General features: G+C 48.3%; 1 long non-coding RNA gene across 1 annotated transcript; it reads left to right on the plus strand.

Annotated features, from left to right (window-relative positions):
• Nucleotides 1-1,168: 1,168 nt before the first annotated feature.
• On the plus strand, nucleotides 1,169-15,109 carry LOC138247119 (uncharacterized). Its single transcript, XR_011194339.1, has 3 exons — nucleotides 1,169-1,307; nucleotides 7,208-7,446; nucleotides 14,987-15,109. It is a non-coding gene; the product is annotated as an uncharacterized lncRNA (long non-coding RNA).
• The last annotated feature ends 1,186 nt before the right edge of the window (nucleotides 15,110-16,295 follow it).

Raw genomic sequence — 16,295 nt, forward strand, 5'->3', positions numbered from 1 at the left:
TTTGTGCCCCCCGGGACACTTTAGTATTACAGAATGGGTTGCAGATCCTTCTGTAATAAAGATAGCCCTGGCACACATCTTGCATCAGCACTATCATAAGAGAGAATTCCCTCATTTGCACGGGACATGGCCCCATGCAAATGAGGGACTCACTTTGCCTCCGTGTCTTTGACTTATTATGGATGCGGGTGCAGAGGCAAACATGCCTTTTGGAAGAGCACCGAAAGTATGCCACAAAAAGGTGGCACACTAGGAGTCCCTCCGGAGGAGAGAAAGAGGGCCCTATGGTCCCCCAAGACATCCCCTTGCAGGCGTGTGCAGTCACTCACTCCATCTACCTGCAGTAGCATCTTTCTCCCCTTTTAAAAGTGCAGGTGAGTTGTCGCCTGAACAGTGAAACACCAAGCAGCTTTAAAGCAGCCGCGCTGTATTTCACTGGAATGTGCTGCCCCAAGACACCTCAAGCTCGTGGCTGTCCTGGGGGAAGCGCATTCACAATAATATGGCACAATTTGAAGGTGCGCCGTGGTGCAAACAAGGAAAGTGCCCCGTACATGTAATACAGCCATTGGTGGTCAATGCTGCACACACACCTGCATGCAGGGTCCCCAGATGTCCTCCTTCCTTGCACAGCTACAACATATCACAACGCTGTGTTCATCACTCATAGGCATGCAACCAGCTGTGAAGCGTTGGTTTGTGTTGGCCCGCACTGTTGTAAGGATAAACCACTTCTTTGTAGCAGATTGCATGGAAGACCAGGGTAATCCTACCTCTGTTCCTGGGGTGGAGAAATAACTTTGTCCTTCTTAATTTACAAGGGTGTTTGTGGAGCTGGCCATCGGATCTACAGAAACTGTGGGCCAGAGGCCTCGACTATTGAGTCCACAGAGACCTCTTACAAGCCCAGAGGTGGAGAACTCATTAACAATCAGACTAGTAATTATCCAGTGTTTTGGAATTTTAGTTGCTTTGGTTGTAAGAGTTCTCATGGTCTCCAGTGTTTGGTTTTCATGGAACTGATCTCTTCAGTGACGCTGAAGTATTTAAATTTGAGCTTCATGGAAAGATGCAAATCTGATAATTATGGGTTCCTGGATTTCCATGTTTCCATGACGGCTCCTGTGTTGCAACTGAGACCGGTCCATAGTTGTGTATAAATGCAGCACGGTTGGGGTCTGCATCCATCAGTCGCTGCTGACTTTAGAAACCTTCTTGAGAGACAGACGCTACCATGAGGGTCCTCCTGCTCCTCGCCGCCTTGCTGTCCCTGGCGCTGGCTTCCCCACCTCCACCTGGAGATTCTAGTAAGTGACTGGGTCATTCCCTCCAGAAATATTTGTATATAGACCAATGTGGGCTGATTTAGAGCTGGAAGGTGATGGGGAACCCTCAGGTTTAAGGGAGGAGCGCTACAATCAGAAGCCAGGATTTCCTGCACCGGGGTATAGAGTGGTGGAAGACAGACCTTCCTCCTGGAACGTAAGGAGTAGATGGAGGTGGGGAGGCAGTAGAGAAGGAAGTGACATTCAGTGAGAGGAACATGAAGAACAAGAGGTGCAGCTGGGAGAGGGAGGAGAAGACATGAAACTCCGAGACACAGAAGTGAAGAAAGCCATGGACCAGGAAGTGAGGGTGAAAGGTTAAAAGCTCAACTCATTAAAGTCATATTGGACTTTTACAGCCAAAGATGGCCCCATTTAAGTCTGTTAGGAAGTCACAAGAGGACTCCTTCCAGTTGTAAAAGGAGTGTCCGTGGGAGAAACCTGCCGTAGTAAATCCCATGGAAGGGGAGGTAAGTGGGCAACACGCTTTGCCTTGTAAGAGTAACTCCCATTCCAGAATGGTAAGGGGCTGGGTCACCCCCACATTTGGTACTGGTGTAGGGGAAGGGCTTTCCCTCCAGGTTCCCTGTGTGCTCTATGTACGATTACACACAGAGGCACTGGGAAAGCTTAACAATGTCACTCAACAGTTGTTAAAGTACACCTGGACGCCTACACCTTCCCACACGTATTGTTACAACTGTTTTGTGGAGGTGGAGTCAGGACTCTGTCCACATATTTACACCATCATAAAAAGTATACACACTCTCTCTGGCCAGACATTGTTATAAAGCTTGTGTTGTTCTAAATACGGACAGAAGCAAATTGGTGATAGGAGGTTGGATGAAAGGAGTCCTAAAGACCTAAATAGTCCTTAAGTCGGGGCACCATAAGGCGGAAGCCATAGTCGTTTCCAGCTCTTGTTTCAAAGAAGCAAGTCAGGTGTTCTGGTCAATAAACCCAAGTTAGCAACAAACGCCAGGTGTGCTTGGGAGAAGTTCACATCAGTTTTAAGACGATCTAAATCCAATGTTGCAAGTCAGAACTTTGGAAGCAAATCCTCACAGCTTGTGGAAGTCACACGTTTGTGAGGTTGGAGATGTTGCGAAAGTGGTCCATGGCAATGTGGGGGGGGCCCAAAACCTTGAGGGACCAAGCAACATGTCCAGCTACACCTTGCCTCAACATATGCCCATCACAGCACCACCACAGTGTCTATTTCCTGCCAAAACATACATCTTTCGTTAGGATGCACCATCACCAAGGTGGAACATAACAAGAGCAGCACATTAGTTTGTTTCTCAATTACAGTCTTCCCGCAATGGTTCAGGTGTAGGATGCCAAGCCAGCCAGACGTAGCTTAAGTCAGAGACTCTGTGGATGTGTAAGGAAGGATTCTTGCTGCCTTTCTGACTTCCCCTAAGCAGGGGTGAATGGCTAGACAGGTGGTACATCACAGATCTGACTGTGGAATAAGAACAAACATTTAGGACCCTCCCAAAATAAAGCTAGAACTGTATATTTTGGGATTTCCTTGACACCATCAAACCTGGTCATGACAGAATGAGTTGAAGAGAATGCAAGTTCATTGGAGAATGTGTAACCATTCGTATGTGCTATCCAGAGCCCCTTAAAGGTGTGTGCTCACGCTGTCTGGCTGCTTCTGCAAACAGAGAAAGGAATCCCAAACACACCATCAAACCACCTCTTGTGTGTCATATGAAATCATGTAAACACATTGTAAACACATTGCTGTGGGGTTTGGCCATAACAGTTGGATTAGGCGTACACTGCAGTCTCAAACATGTCAACATGTGTGTGCTGGTAACATGGAGGAAATGGGTAAAATGAGACAACATTCATCTGTCTAATAATGAATGAGGGGGAATTGCTGGACTGAATTGTGGAGGGGGAACTGCAACGCTGTAATGTTGCGGGGTGGCAGGGAAGAATACAATATACCTCTGAGCTGTTGCAGGTGTGGGGTGGAGGAATGAGGCAGGATCGCTGATCTGTTGTGAGGGTGCTGTGGAGGAATGAGGCCGGATCACTGAGCTGTTGTGAGGGTGGGGCGGAGGAATGAGGCAGGATCGCTGAGCTGTTGTGAGGGTGCTGTGGAGGAATGAGGCAGGAGCGCTGAGCTGTCGTGAGGGTGGGGCGGAGGAATGAGGCAGGATCGCTGAGCTGTTGTGGAACATAGACAGTAAGAGGGTGGGATTGGTGGGCTGCTGTTTCTGGCTGAAACCATGGCCCTGGCACGTCCCTTGTCCCACAAGTACTCTTGGAAGTTTCTACATTCATGGCAAAGACATGGCAGATCTTTTGACGGCTCGTGCTCCACCTCTTGTGTCCAAGATGGAACTTCTGGCCTAGCCCTGGCTTGGCTCTGCCCAGGAATTTAATGGTCTGTCTACCTCCACCCTGACCCCTGAGCCCCAGAGCACCTCTCAAGCCTCTCTGCTGCCCCCTATCTCTATCTAAGTGCAGGTGGCAAAGGCTGGCTCTGATTTTCTCCTACAAGAGAACACCATGGTTGTAAGTCAGACTCCAGTGTGCAGAAGATCACGCGTAACACTAAAGCTTACAAAAGTACGGCCTGGGTGTAGGCTTTCTAACGTTGCCTTCAATGAGTGATATGTTTGAAAATAATATTTAGGACATGATATTTTTTGTCAGAATATATTCTGACAAGGATATTTCAACACCATACTCACCACTGCAGCTTGTCCTAGTTATGGTCCAGATTAGCATGGTTTGTATAAAGTAGCTTCCCTGACAGCAGGATAGCCTGGTCATTCAAGCACCTGCTGCTGAGATCTGTGCTTGGTCTGTGGGTCACTGGTTTGAATGACAGAGGAGCAGACTCATTATTTCAATGAGAGCAGGGCCATCCAACTGGGGCCCATATTTATACTTTTTGACGCACAACTGCGCCAACGTCAAAAATTTTACTGATGGCTAACGCCATTCCAACGCGCCATGCGGGCGCCTTATTAATGGAATGACGTTAGCCGGCACTGCGGACTGGTGTGCGTTAAAAAAAATGACTCACACCAGGCAGCGCCGGCGTATGGGAAAATGGGGGTTGTGCGTCAAAAAATGGTGTTAGTCAGGTCTGAGGCAAAATTCAGGCCTCAAACCGGATTTGCGCAATTTGTTTTGCCGCCCAACCTCCATTGACATGACTCCTGTCTTAGCAAAGACAAGAGTCATGCCACCTTGCCCAATGGCCGTGCCCAGGGGACTTTGGGCATGGTCATTGGGCATAGTGGCATGTAGGGGGCCCCAAATCAGGCCCCCCTATGCCAAAAAAAAAATCGGAAAAAAATACGTACCCGAACTTACCTTTACTTCCCTGGGATGGGTCCCTCCATCCTTGGGTGTCCTCCTGGGGTGGGTAAGGGTGGCAGGGGGTGTCCCTGGGGGCAGGGGAGGGCACCTCAGGGCTTCTTCCGAGCCCCCAGGTTCCTTAACGCCTGCCCTGACCCAGGCGTTAAAAAACGGCACACATCAGGCTGTGCGCCGTTTATTAAGGCCCACGCCTCCTGTGCGTCAAAATGACGCCAGAGTATAAATAAGGGGCACAGGCCTTAAAGTCATTTTTTGAAAGGGAACGCCTACCTTGCATATAATTAACACAAGGCTGGTTCCCCCTTCCAAAAAATGATGCACATGGTGGAATTTTGACACCCGCGGGGTCGGGGTCAAAGTATAAATATGGGGCAGGGTTTGCGGTGATTGTGCGTCAAAAATTTTGACGCACATTCGGCGCAAACAGAGTATAAATATGCCCCTGAGTGTGGTATGGAACTGCTTAGACTGTGGTGAATGTAATATAAAAAAAATAAGCTATTCTGTTTGTTACTATTAAGGTAAAGCAGGAAGCCGGCATTCCCACCACCACATGTAAGTGTGGTCTTACCAAAGGAATACCACATAGAAGAATCTTATAAGACTTATATGTCTGGAGTGATGGCAGCTACATTTGCACTGGTGGAGATGCCCCATTTCCGGGGGTCCTTTTGTTATCAGCTCACAAGATGGAGCCCCATTCGGAAATCCATGGACATTCAATACATGAACTAACATAGATCTGAGGGGTGCTCAGAGGAATGGTGCAGCCATGACACTAGGCTGTGGTGCAATTCACTTTTAATCAGTTGATACTTTCTTACAACTCTAAGGTAGAAATGTGAAGGTCTGTTTCTTCCAGCCCCCAGAGATCACAATGTATCAGTCTTACAGAAAAATGCCACACAAAGGGTGAAAAAAACATCGAACACTCTAGTAGCGATGGTGGCGGTTGACATGTTTTGGTAGTCTGCCTAGAAGATCACATCGCATCCTTCTTCAGGTAGCTGGATGTGCCCCTCTCCCAGCTTCTTTGAAAACACAGAACCAGGTTATGACCAACTAAAGCACCATTTCCAGAGTAGGAATATGTTAGGTTGCAAATATTTTCTGTTACTAAATTCTTGCAACTCTTGTGAATTATTCAGTTAACACCCATAATTTCCAATGTTTTTGACTGTTGGTTTTCACAAGAATTCTTGTGCTCCTTCTAAGCTGTTTGAAGAAAAAAAGATAATCAATGCCCACTCTGTTTAAAAATCACAAAGAAAATAGTTTTGAAGTTAACTTGCCACTCTAGACAGATGCCCGACTTATGTAAATCACTCCAGGCCATGTTCTTCATCGGAGCCGCCCATCCCTAATCGCTAGGTGACATCCCATCTAAAAAAACACAAGCAAACCAATTTTTGCCTTTATGCAACTCATCACTAAGGTACAGCTTGGGTTTTGTGGGAGAACAAACAAGGAACCCTAGTCTGTGCATATCCTTGGTTGCTCACAGTGTTACTTAAAACAAACAAAAGGTGATGGGAGGAAAATCCAGAAAAGATTAAAACCACTGAAATCAATCTAAGTAGTATTTTAACCCATCATTTTTCAATCACTGTGCCACTCTAGACAGAGGCTCACCTTATGCAAATCAGTACGGACCCTGGTCCTCATAGGAACAGCTCTTAGTTTCTATGCAAGACACTTCCCAAGCAGAAAAACTTCACACAGTTCCATTCCTGAGTGAAGACTGAGGGTCTTATTCAGATCTTGGCGCAGGGGAATATTCCATCACACATGTAACATATGTCCTGTCCGTTGTTTTACGATCCCATTACATCCTATGGAGATCGTAATACGGCAGACTGGATAGCCGTCATATTTGCGACAGAGTATTCCATCTGCTGAGATGCAAATCAGGGCGTCAGCCTGGAGCCTGGCAGGAGAGCATATTGGATCTCAAAGGTTATGCCAATAAACAGGCTCCCATACATATACTGTTCAGAGGCTTTTCTTTGGCTAAATGAAGAACTCTTTAGAGAACAGATTTTAGTCCAATTCTATTCCAAATGAAACAGAGCAGAACTGGGTATTAAAAAGTGCATGGCCAATATTTCACAGGGTGGGTCTTCTACAAGACGAGATGGTGCCTGAGGGTTCCACCAATGATCTAAAAGGTTGAAAAAACACAATATCTGCTTGGCTTGGACAAGGCAATCACCTCTTCTATAGAAACCTCAGGAATTTGCTTTACCATCCACCTCTAAAACAGGCTCTGATAATACTGTGTCAAGTCCCTCACAAACACACCTCCTGCCACCCAACTCGCCCCCTTCCCTGGTGTCCTGTAAACAATGCGTACTTACGTAGACAGATGTAACCCACATGCACTGTACCCTCCTATGCCTCCTCCTCTGAAATACCTGCTGATTTGTGCTCATAACTCAATGCCCACTGAGACCAAATGCTGAACAAAAACTCGAAAAACCTTCCAGCAGAAATGACTAAATTTGTTATTATTTTTACTTCTCTACACACAGGGTCTCCCCACGACGGCGGTGATGGCAAGCCCCCAAAAGACATGCCACCAGATGGCAAGCCACCCAGGGACATGGCACAGGATGGTGGCAATCTGGGAGTGAATCCAGGTGAAAGAAATAATGGGGAAAACAAAGGAAAAGGACCAATGCCACCTCCACCACCTGGCGCTGGTCAACGACCTCCTCCCCCCGGAGCAGGAGCAGGAAAACCGGCAGGACCCAAACCACCAAGAGCATAGGTGAGGGTAAGCAGAAGAATGATCCACTGAGAACATGGTACATTAGAAGGTGTATGTGTTTGTATGTATGCGTGTATGTATACCTGTATGGCATTCTGCTAGCAACCGCACATGCCAAAGGAGAAGAATCGCACCAGCAACACAATGCGTAACACGGCTGCGAAGTCCCTCCAGTCACCCTCCCCCGGCAAGTACTAATCACCTGTCGCACAAGTTGTCTAATGGCAATTTCACCATCATGCCATGTGCATCACCATAACCTCCATACAGGGCCGGCTCTAGGGCGGTGCGACCGGTGCCACCGCACCGGGTGCCGACTTTGGGAGGGGGCGCCGTGTTTGCAAACATATTTTAGTTTTAAAAGCACTGACTGCAGCGTTCCTTGCCTCCAGCAACATTCAGGCAACAGGAGATCGGAGTTTTCTCTGGTGAAGTTTTAAGGTATCGCCGGGGGTTAACATGACTCCTGCAAAGAACATGTACCATGCTGATCACAAAGTGCATATAACGCATTTGTCAGAGAGATCCTTTCGTTTCTTGCAGTTTATAAGTTAGCATCCTAATATAAAACAGTCAACTATATCAACAAAGACCTGCATGCATTCTGCAGGGTATAGATTAGAGCGCTATTATGTTTTCCCCAGCCTCCCAGTGCCCTAATGTTCCACAAAAGGTTCAATAGGGTACAGCCATGGTGTTACATTTAAAATTCTCAGTTTGTGCTTCTCCAGACCAAGCACTCTTAAACTATACAGCCGACCAGCACCTTGAAGTCCTCTGTCTTATGTAACATTTCTGATACATTGAGTTTCACTCGTATGATTGGTTGTCTCTGTGGAATGTATGTGCGATGTAACGTGCTCTGACACCCTACACTGGAATAAGTAGCTCTATAATACTAATTACATGCATCTGCAAGAGATTGGGTATGAAGGCTTGAGGGGCACTGTTAAAGGGTGGTAGTGAGAGAATCCGCGGCGGGGTGGTCATTGGGGAAAGCCAACAAACATTCTCGCACAGGGTGCCGCCAGCACTAAGGCCGGCCCTGCCTCCGCAGGAGCGTTGCACCAAATTACGACACTGCATGCAGATGGAGAATGGTGCATCTGGAGGTCCTGATCATCTCAGTGATGGGAGGTAAGGCACATTGGACGACCCTTATCATGTGCATACAGCCATATGCAAACCATCTGCCTTGCTTCTGCTCCAGTAGGAACATTGCAGCCAAACTGTCAAGCAAGTCCTCTTTGAAGCAAAATACAAGCAGTCCAAGACTGATTATGTCCTATTTGGTTTTTTTCAGTCAGGGGCAGTTTAGTTTTAGCAGCACAGTGAGCACAGAAACCATGTCTGGGTATACTTGTCACACTTAGGGCATCACAATGAAGTATACAAATACGTAACAGATGACCTGCATGAGTTCATCTCAGCCTCTAATAATTACTATGGCCACCACTCAGTCCATAATATTTTGCCCATCCTGCCTGCTAAGATTGCACGCAGTCATATGCAAATCAGCCTTGCTATTGCTCCAGTAGGAACAGGTCTAGGGTTGCTTGTTGCTCCAGTAGGAATAGGTCTAGGGTTGCTTGTTCAATTAATCAATCAATCAATCAAACAAATTTCATAAGCGCACTACTCACCCGGTAGGGTCTCAAGGCGCTGGGGGTGGGGGGGTTACTGCTTGAAAAGCCATGTTTTGAGGTGCTTTCTGAAGGTTAGGAGGTCCTGGGTCTTGCATAGGTTGGTGGGGAGGGAGTTCCAGGTTTTGGCGGCGAGGTGGGAGAAGGATCTGCCACCGGAGGTGGTGCGTTGGATGTGAGGGAATGTAGCGAGGTCGTTGGATCGGAGCTGTCAAGTTGGTTTGTGGAAGTTGATTTGTTCGTTGAGGTAGGCCGGTCTGGTGTCGTGGAGGGCTTTGTGAGCGTGGACAAGGATTTTGAAAATTATCCTTTTGTTGATGGGCAGCTAGTGTAGGGATCTGAGGTGGGCGGAGATGTGTTCGTGGCGAGGGAGAGTGAGGATGAGATGTGCAGCTGTGTTCTGGATTCACTGGAGTTTTCTCCGAAGCTTGGCTGTGGTGCCTGCGTAGAGGGCGTTGCCGTAGTCCATTCTGCTGCTTTTGAGGGCATGGGTGACCGTTCTTCTTGTTTCTAAAGGAATCCATTTGAAAGTCTTGCATAGCATGCGAAGGGTGTTGAAGCAGGAAGATGATATGGCGTTGATTTGCTGAGTCATGTAGAGAGATGAGTCCAGTATGATGCCAAGATTGCGTGTGGTGGGTGTTGGGGGTGGTCCAAGGGTGGTGGGCCACCAAGAGTCATTCCATGCTGTCTTGGTTGGACCGAAGATGATGATGGTGATCCAGTTGTTGTTCCAGTAAGACCAGGTCCATCGTTGCTTGTTGCTCCAGTAGGAACAGCTATGGGGTTGTAGGAACAAGTCAGGGGTTGCTTGTTGCTCCAGTAGGAACAGGTCCAGGGTTGCTTGTTGCTCCAGTAGGAACAGGTCCAGGGTTACTTGTTGCTCCAGTAGGAACAGGTCCAGGGTTGCTTGTTGCTCCAGGAGGAACAGGTCCAGGGTTGCTTGTTGCTCCAGTAGGAACAGGTCCAGGGTTGCTTGTTGCTCCAGGAGGAACAGGTCCAGGGTTACTTGTTGCTCCAGTAGGAACAGGTCCAAGATTGCTTGTTGCTCCAGTAGGAACAGGTCCAGGGTTGCTTGTTGCTCCAGTAGGAACAGGTCCAGGGTTGCGTATTGCTCCAGGAGGAACAGGTCTAGGGTTGTTTGTTGCTCCAGGAGAAATAGGTCTAGGCTTGCAGGTTTAGGGTTGCTTGTTGCTCCAGTAGGAACAGGTCCAGGGTTGCTTGTTGCTCCAGGAGGAACAGGTCCAGGGTTGCTTGTTGCTCCAGTAGGAACAGGTCCAGGGTTGCTTGTTGCTCCAGTAGGAACAGGTCCAGGGTTGCTTGTTGCTCCAGTAGGAACAGGTCCAGGGTTGCTTGTTGCTCCAGTAGGAACAGGTCCAGGGTTGCTTGTTGCTCCAGTAGGAACAGGTCCAGGGTTGCGTATTGCTCCAGGAGGAACAGGTCTAGGGTTGTTTGTTGCTCCAGGAGAAATAGGTCTAGGCTTGCAGGTTTAGGGTTGCTTGTTGCTCCAGGAGGAACAGGTCTAGGGTTGCTTGTTCCTCCAGTAGGAAGAGGTCTAGGGTTGTTTGTTGCTCCAGGAGAAATAGGTCTAGGCTTGCAGGTTTAGGGTTGCTTGTTGCTCCAGGAGGAACAGGTCTAGGGTTGCTTGTTCCTCCAGTAGGAAGAGGTCTAGGGTTGTTTGTTGCTCCAGGAGAAATAGGTCTAGGCTTGCAGGTTTAGGGTTGCTTGTTGCTCCAGGAGGAACAGGTCTAGGGTTGCTTGTTCCTCCAGTAGGAACAGGTCCAGGGTTACTTGTTGCTCCAGTAGGAACAGGTCTAGGGTTGCTTGTTGCTCCAGTAGGAACAGGTCTAGGGTTGCTTGTTCCTCCAGTAGGAACAGGTCTAGGGTTGCTTGTTCCTCCAGTAGGAACAGGTCCAGGGTTGCTTGTTGCTCCAGGAGGAACAGGTCCAGGGTTACTTGTTGCTCCAGTAGGAACAGGTCCAGGGTTGCTTGTTGCTCCAGTAGGAACAGGTCCAGGGTTGCGTATTGCTCCAGGAGGAACAGGTCTAGGCTTGCAGGTCTAGGGTTGCTTGTTCCTCCAGTAGGAACAGGTCTAGGGTTGCTTGTTCCTCCAGTAGGAACAGGTCTAGGGTTGCTTGTTGCTCCAGTAGGAACAGGTCTAGGGTTGCTTGTTCCTCCAGTAGGAACAGGTCTAGGGTTCCTTGTTGCTCCAGTTGGAACAGGTCTAGGGTTGCTTGTTCCTCCAGTAGGAACAGGTCTAGGGTTGCTTGTTCCTCCAGGAGGAACAGGTCTAGGGTTGCTTGTTGCTCCAGGAGGAACAGGTCTAGGGTTGCTTGTTCCTCCAGGAGGAACAGGTCTAGGGTTGCTTGTTCCTCCAGGAGGAACAGGTCTAGGGTTGCTTGTTCCTCCAGGAGGAACAGGTCTAGGGTTGCTTGTTCCTCCAGGAGGAACAGGTCTAGGGTTGCTTGTTGCTCCAGTAGGAACAGGTCTAGGGTTGCTTGTTCCTCCAGTAGGAACAGGTCTAGGGTTGCTTGTTGCTCCAGTTGGAACAGGTCTAGGGTTGCTTGTTCCTCCAGTAGGAACAGGTCTAGGGTTGCTTGTTCCTCCAGGAGGAACAGGTCTAGGGTTGCTTGTTCCTCCAGTAGGAACAGGTCTAGGGTTGCTTGTTCCTCCAGGAGGAACAGGTCTAGGGTTGCTTGTTGCTCCAGTTGGAACAGGTCTAGGGTTGCTTGTTCCTCCAGGAGGAACAGGTCTAGGGTTGCTTGTTCCTCCTGGAGGAACAGGTCTAGGGTTGCTTGTTCCTCCAGGAGGAACAGGTCTAGGGTTGCTTGTTCCTCCAGGAGGAACAGGTCTAGGGTTGCTTGTTCCTCCAGGAGGAACAGGTCTAGGGTTGCTTGTTCCTCCAGTAGGAACAGGTCTAGGGTTGCTTGTTCCTCCAGGAGGAACAGGTCTAGGGTTGCTTGTTCCTCCAGTAGGAACAGGTCTAGGGTTGCTTGTTCCTCCAGTAGGAACAGGTCTAGGGTTGCTTGTTCCTCCAGGAGGAACAGGTCCAGGGTTGCTTGTTCCTCCAGGAGGAACAGGTCTAGGGTTGCTTGTTCCTCCAGTTGGAACAGGTCTAGGGTTGCTTGTTCCTCCAGTAGGAACAGGTCTAGGGTTGCTTGTTCCTCCAGTAGGAACAGGTCTAGGGTTGCTTGTTCCTCCAGTAGGAACAGGTCTAGGGTTGCTTGTTCCTCCAGTAGGAACAGGTCTAGGGTTGCTTGTTCCTCCAGTAGGAACAGGTCCAGGGTTGCTTGTTCCTCCAGTAGGAACAGGTCCAGGGTTGCTTGTTCCTCCAGTAGGAACACGTCTAGGGTTGCTTGTTGCTCCAGTAGGAACAGGTCCAGGGTTGCTTGTTGCTCCAGTAGGAACAGGTCCAGGGTTGCTTGTTCCTCCAGTAGGAACAGGTCCAGGGTTGCTTGTTCCTCCAGTAGGAACAGGTCTAGGGTTGCTTGTTCCTCCAGTAGGAACAGGTCTAGGGTTGCTTGTTCCTCCAGGAGGAACAGGTCTAGGGTTGCTTGTTCCTCCAGTAGGAACAGGTCTAGGGTTGCTTGTTGCTCCAGGAGGAACAGGTCTAGGGTTGCTTGTTCCTCCAGTAGGAACAGGTCTAGGGTTGCTTGTTCCTCCAGTAGGAACAGGTCTAGGGTTGCTTGTTGCTCCAGTTGGAACAGGTCTAGGGTTGCTTGTTCCTCCAGTAGGAACAGGTCTAGGGTTGCTTGTTGCTCCAGTTGGAACAGGTCTAGGGTTGCTTGTTGCTCCAGTAGGAACAGGTCCAGGGTTGCTTGTTCCTCCAGTAGGAACAGGTCTAGGCTTGCAGGTTTAGGGTTGCTTGTTCCTCCAGGAGGAACAGGTCCAGGGTTGCTTGTTCCTTCAGGAGGAACAGGTCTAGGGTTGCTTGTTCCTCCAGTTGGAACAGGTCTAGGGTTGCTTGTTCCTCCAGTAGGAACAGGTCTAGGGTTGCTTGTTCCTCCAGTAGGAACAGGTCTAGGGTTGCTTGTTCCTCCAGTAGGAACAGGTCTAGGGTTGCTTGTTCCTCCAGTAGGAACAGGTCTAGGGTTGCTTGTTCCTCCAGTAGGAACAGGTCCAGGGTTGCTTGTTCCTCCAGTAGGAACAGGTCCAGGGTTGCTTGTTCCTCCAGTAGGAACAGGTCTAGGGTTGCTTGTTGCTCCAGTAGGAACAGGTCCAGGGTTGCTTGTTGCTCCAGTAGGAACAGGTCTAGGGTTGCTTGTTCCTCCAGTAGGAACAGGTCTAGGGTTGCTTGTTGCTCCAGTAGGAACAGGTCTAGGGTTGCTTGTTCCTCCAGTAGGAACAGGTCCAGGGTTGCTTGTTCCTCCAGTAGGAACAGGTCCAGGGTTGCTTGTTCCTCCAGTAGGAACAGGTCCAGGGTTGCTTGTTCCTCCAGTAGGAACAGGTCTAGGGTTGCTTGTTGCTCCAGTAGGAACAGGTCTAGGGTTGCTTGTTGCTCCAGTAGGAACAGGTCTAGGGTTGCTTGTTCCTCCAGTAGGAACAGGTCTAGGGTTGCTTGTTGCTCCAGTAGGAACAGGTCTAGGGTTGCTTGTTCCTCCAGTAGGAACAGGTCCAGGGTTGCTTGTTCCTCCAGTAGGAACAGGTCTAGGGTTGCTTGTTCCTCCAGGAGGAACAGGTCTAGGGTTGCTTGTTCCTCCAGTAGGAACAGGTCCAGGGTTGCTTGTTGCTCCAGGAGGAACAGGTCTAGGGTTGCTTGTTCCTCCAGGAGGAACAGGTCTAGGGTTGCTTGTTCCTCCAGGAGGAACAGGTCTAGGGTTGCTTCTGTTCTCGTTCAGAGGGAGCCTGGCCCGGCCGCGTGGGCTGTTCCTACTTTATCTCTGTGTCTATCTCCAGCGAATGGATTGCACTCTCAATTGCCCAAATATTGTTGGCTCCATTCTGCATCCCTGCTCCCGCCTCTGCCATCGTTGTGCCTGGTTCACAAAGCATTTTTCTTGTCACTAATTAACATTTATTCCACACTTATGAGTGACTTAGCCCTGAATTTACAGGAGTAGTTCACAATTTCCGAAAGAAATAGAGTAAAAATAGTGATCATACTGTGTTATAGAGATATTGTTTGCATCAGCGCTACCGGGCCCTTCATTACCAGGGCAGAGTTGAGAGTTCAGCTCTTACGTTAGCATGGTAAATGTAGTATCCATATTAATCGTAATATTTGTATTTTAATAGAGGACAAATAGTGTTTTTGTAACCTTATTCTTCTATGTTGAGCCAATCCATAGGTATAACACACGTTGACGTAAGGTTTCGGCCATCCGCTAAACATCATGGGACATTCATCTGGATAAAATGCATTGAATAGTGTGCCCTGGGTTCAGCATGATGCCCTGGTTCACAAAAACAGAGGGATATCATCATTATAAAAAGCTTCTGATCAAACCAGTTACTTGGTGAAATAAATGTAATTATGAAAACTCTGTCAGGCATGTCATTTATGCCGGTCGCTATTACATAACACAACACATGTTAAACAGATTTTTATGGAGCGGTATAAATATGACTCACAAACACCTGGAGGAAGCAAATGGGACATTATGTACTGATGAAATATGTGAAATGTACAGGTAATGTGGAGATTGCATGATGATGAAAATGCAATCCATGTAAACATCACATGTAATAATAAATACACGCTTATTGCTTAGTTCTTTCTTCAAAGGCAATCATTATTTGCCCAGAAAGTCAGATTGTCCTGTTTTGTTACTTTCTTTTATGATTTACAATTTCTTACACATTTTCAAACATGACAATAGACATATTTTACAAACTGCACGTCGCATGTACTACAGTAACTATTAGGTCACATTTTCTTTTGTTCTTTCTAATTTCAGAATGGACCAGAATCCTGGGTCCTACCTGGATGTCTCCACCCCCTGTCCTGTGGAATGGAAGATTGTTCTACCAACCCCTGTTTAGAACCAATAAAACTTCTTCCAGCTTCTGCATTAATCTTGTCACTTGTTCTTGTGTTTTTATGAGTTTGTTTTAATTACTGATACAATGTTTCACAGGTGGGAGAGGAAGCATATGAGACTTCAGATCAGTGCAGCATTTAGAGGGGGTGGCTGCCATTAGAACGTTAATGGTTAACTGAGTGGTCGATGCAGCTCCGGATCCTGGCCATCTCCCAGTGTAGAGTCCCTGCCCACCAGACAGCATCCCCTCGTGGCCAGACATGAGTCACTGATTAGAGTCCATCACGATTCTGTTGCATCCACCCAGAGATCCATGGATCCAGTGCTCACCTTCTCAGCCATCCATCAACTGAGCTTCCAGCATATCCCATCATTCACTCTTTCATGCGCTCACAAGGCTTTCATGTGCTCAAAGAATGTACCAGTCAGTGCCAGTACTCAATGGGGTCCAAACCAAGAGTTTCACACATATGTAGGATGGCCAAAGCCAGCACAAGCAGCCAACTCAGGCCAGCAGAAGCCAACCCAGGCCAGCAAGGTCAACTCAGCTCAGCAGAAGCCAACTAAGGCCAGCAGAGGTTACCTCAGGCCAGCAGAAGCCAACTCAGGCCAGCAGAAGCCGACTCAGGCCAGCAGAGGTCAACTAAGGCCAGCAGAAGCCAACTCCGGCCAGCAGAAGCCAACTCAGGTCAGCAGAAGCCAACTCAGGTTGGCAGAAGCCATCTCAGGTCGGCAGAAGCAAGCTCTGGCCAGCACAAGTCAACTCAGGCCCCCAGAAACCAACTCAGGCCTGCAGAAGTCAACTCACTCACCTTGCCATTATCTGTTGGGTTGCTTGGGAACCTTCCTGTTGTGAAAAGCCCAAGGGTCTGGATCTTTCTTCCCAAAGCACTCAAGGTGAGGAAATGACTCCTCAAGGGATTCCCACAAAATTAAAGATATAGCAAAGTAGAATAACATATAGAGCCTATTTCCCGAACCAACACAGATGACATCCATTTATCCGCCCAACCATCTATCTGTCCAATCACACATCGATGGGTTAACCCACTTGTTCATACTCTAGGCACCCAGTCATCTATGCCTTAGTCATCTTTTTAATCTACACAACTGGTAGATGATACTTCTCAATCCAGTGATCTTCTCGTTCGTCATGTGTCCCACGCTCATGCTTGTATTATTACTAATGCTCAGCAATCCATGCACCCTGACTTTCTTCATACAT

Source organism: Pleurodeles waltl, chromosome 7 (assembly GCF_031143425.1).
Source record: "Pleurodeles waltl isolate 20211129_DDA chromosome 7, aPleWal1.hap1.20221129, whole genome shotgun sequence".
NCBI lineage: Eukaryota > Metazoa > Chordata > Amphibia > Caudata > Salamandridae > Pleurodeles > Pleurodeles waltl.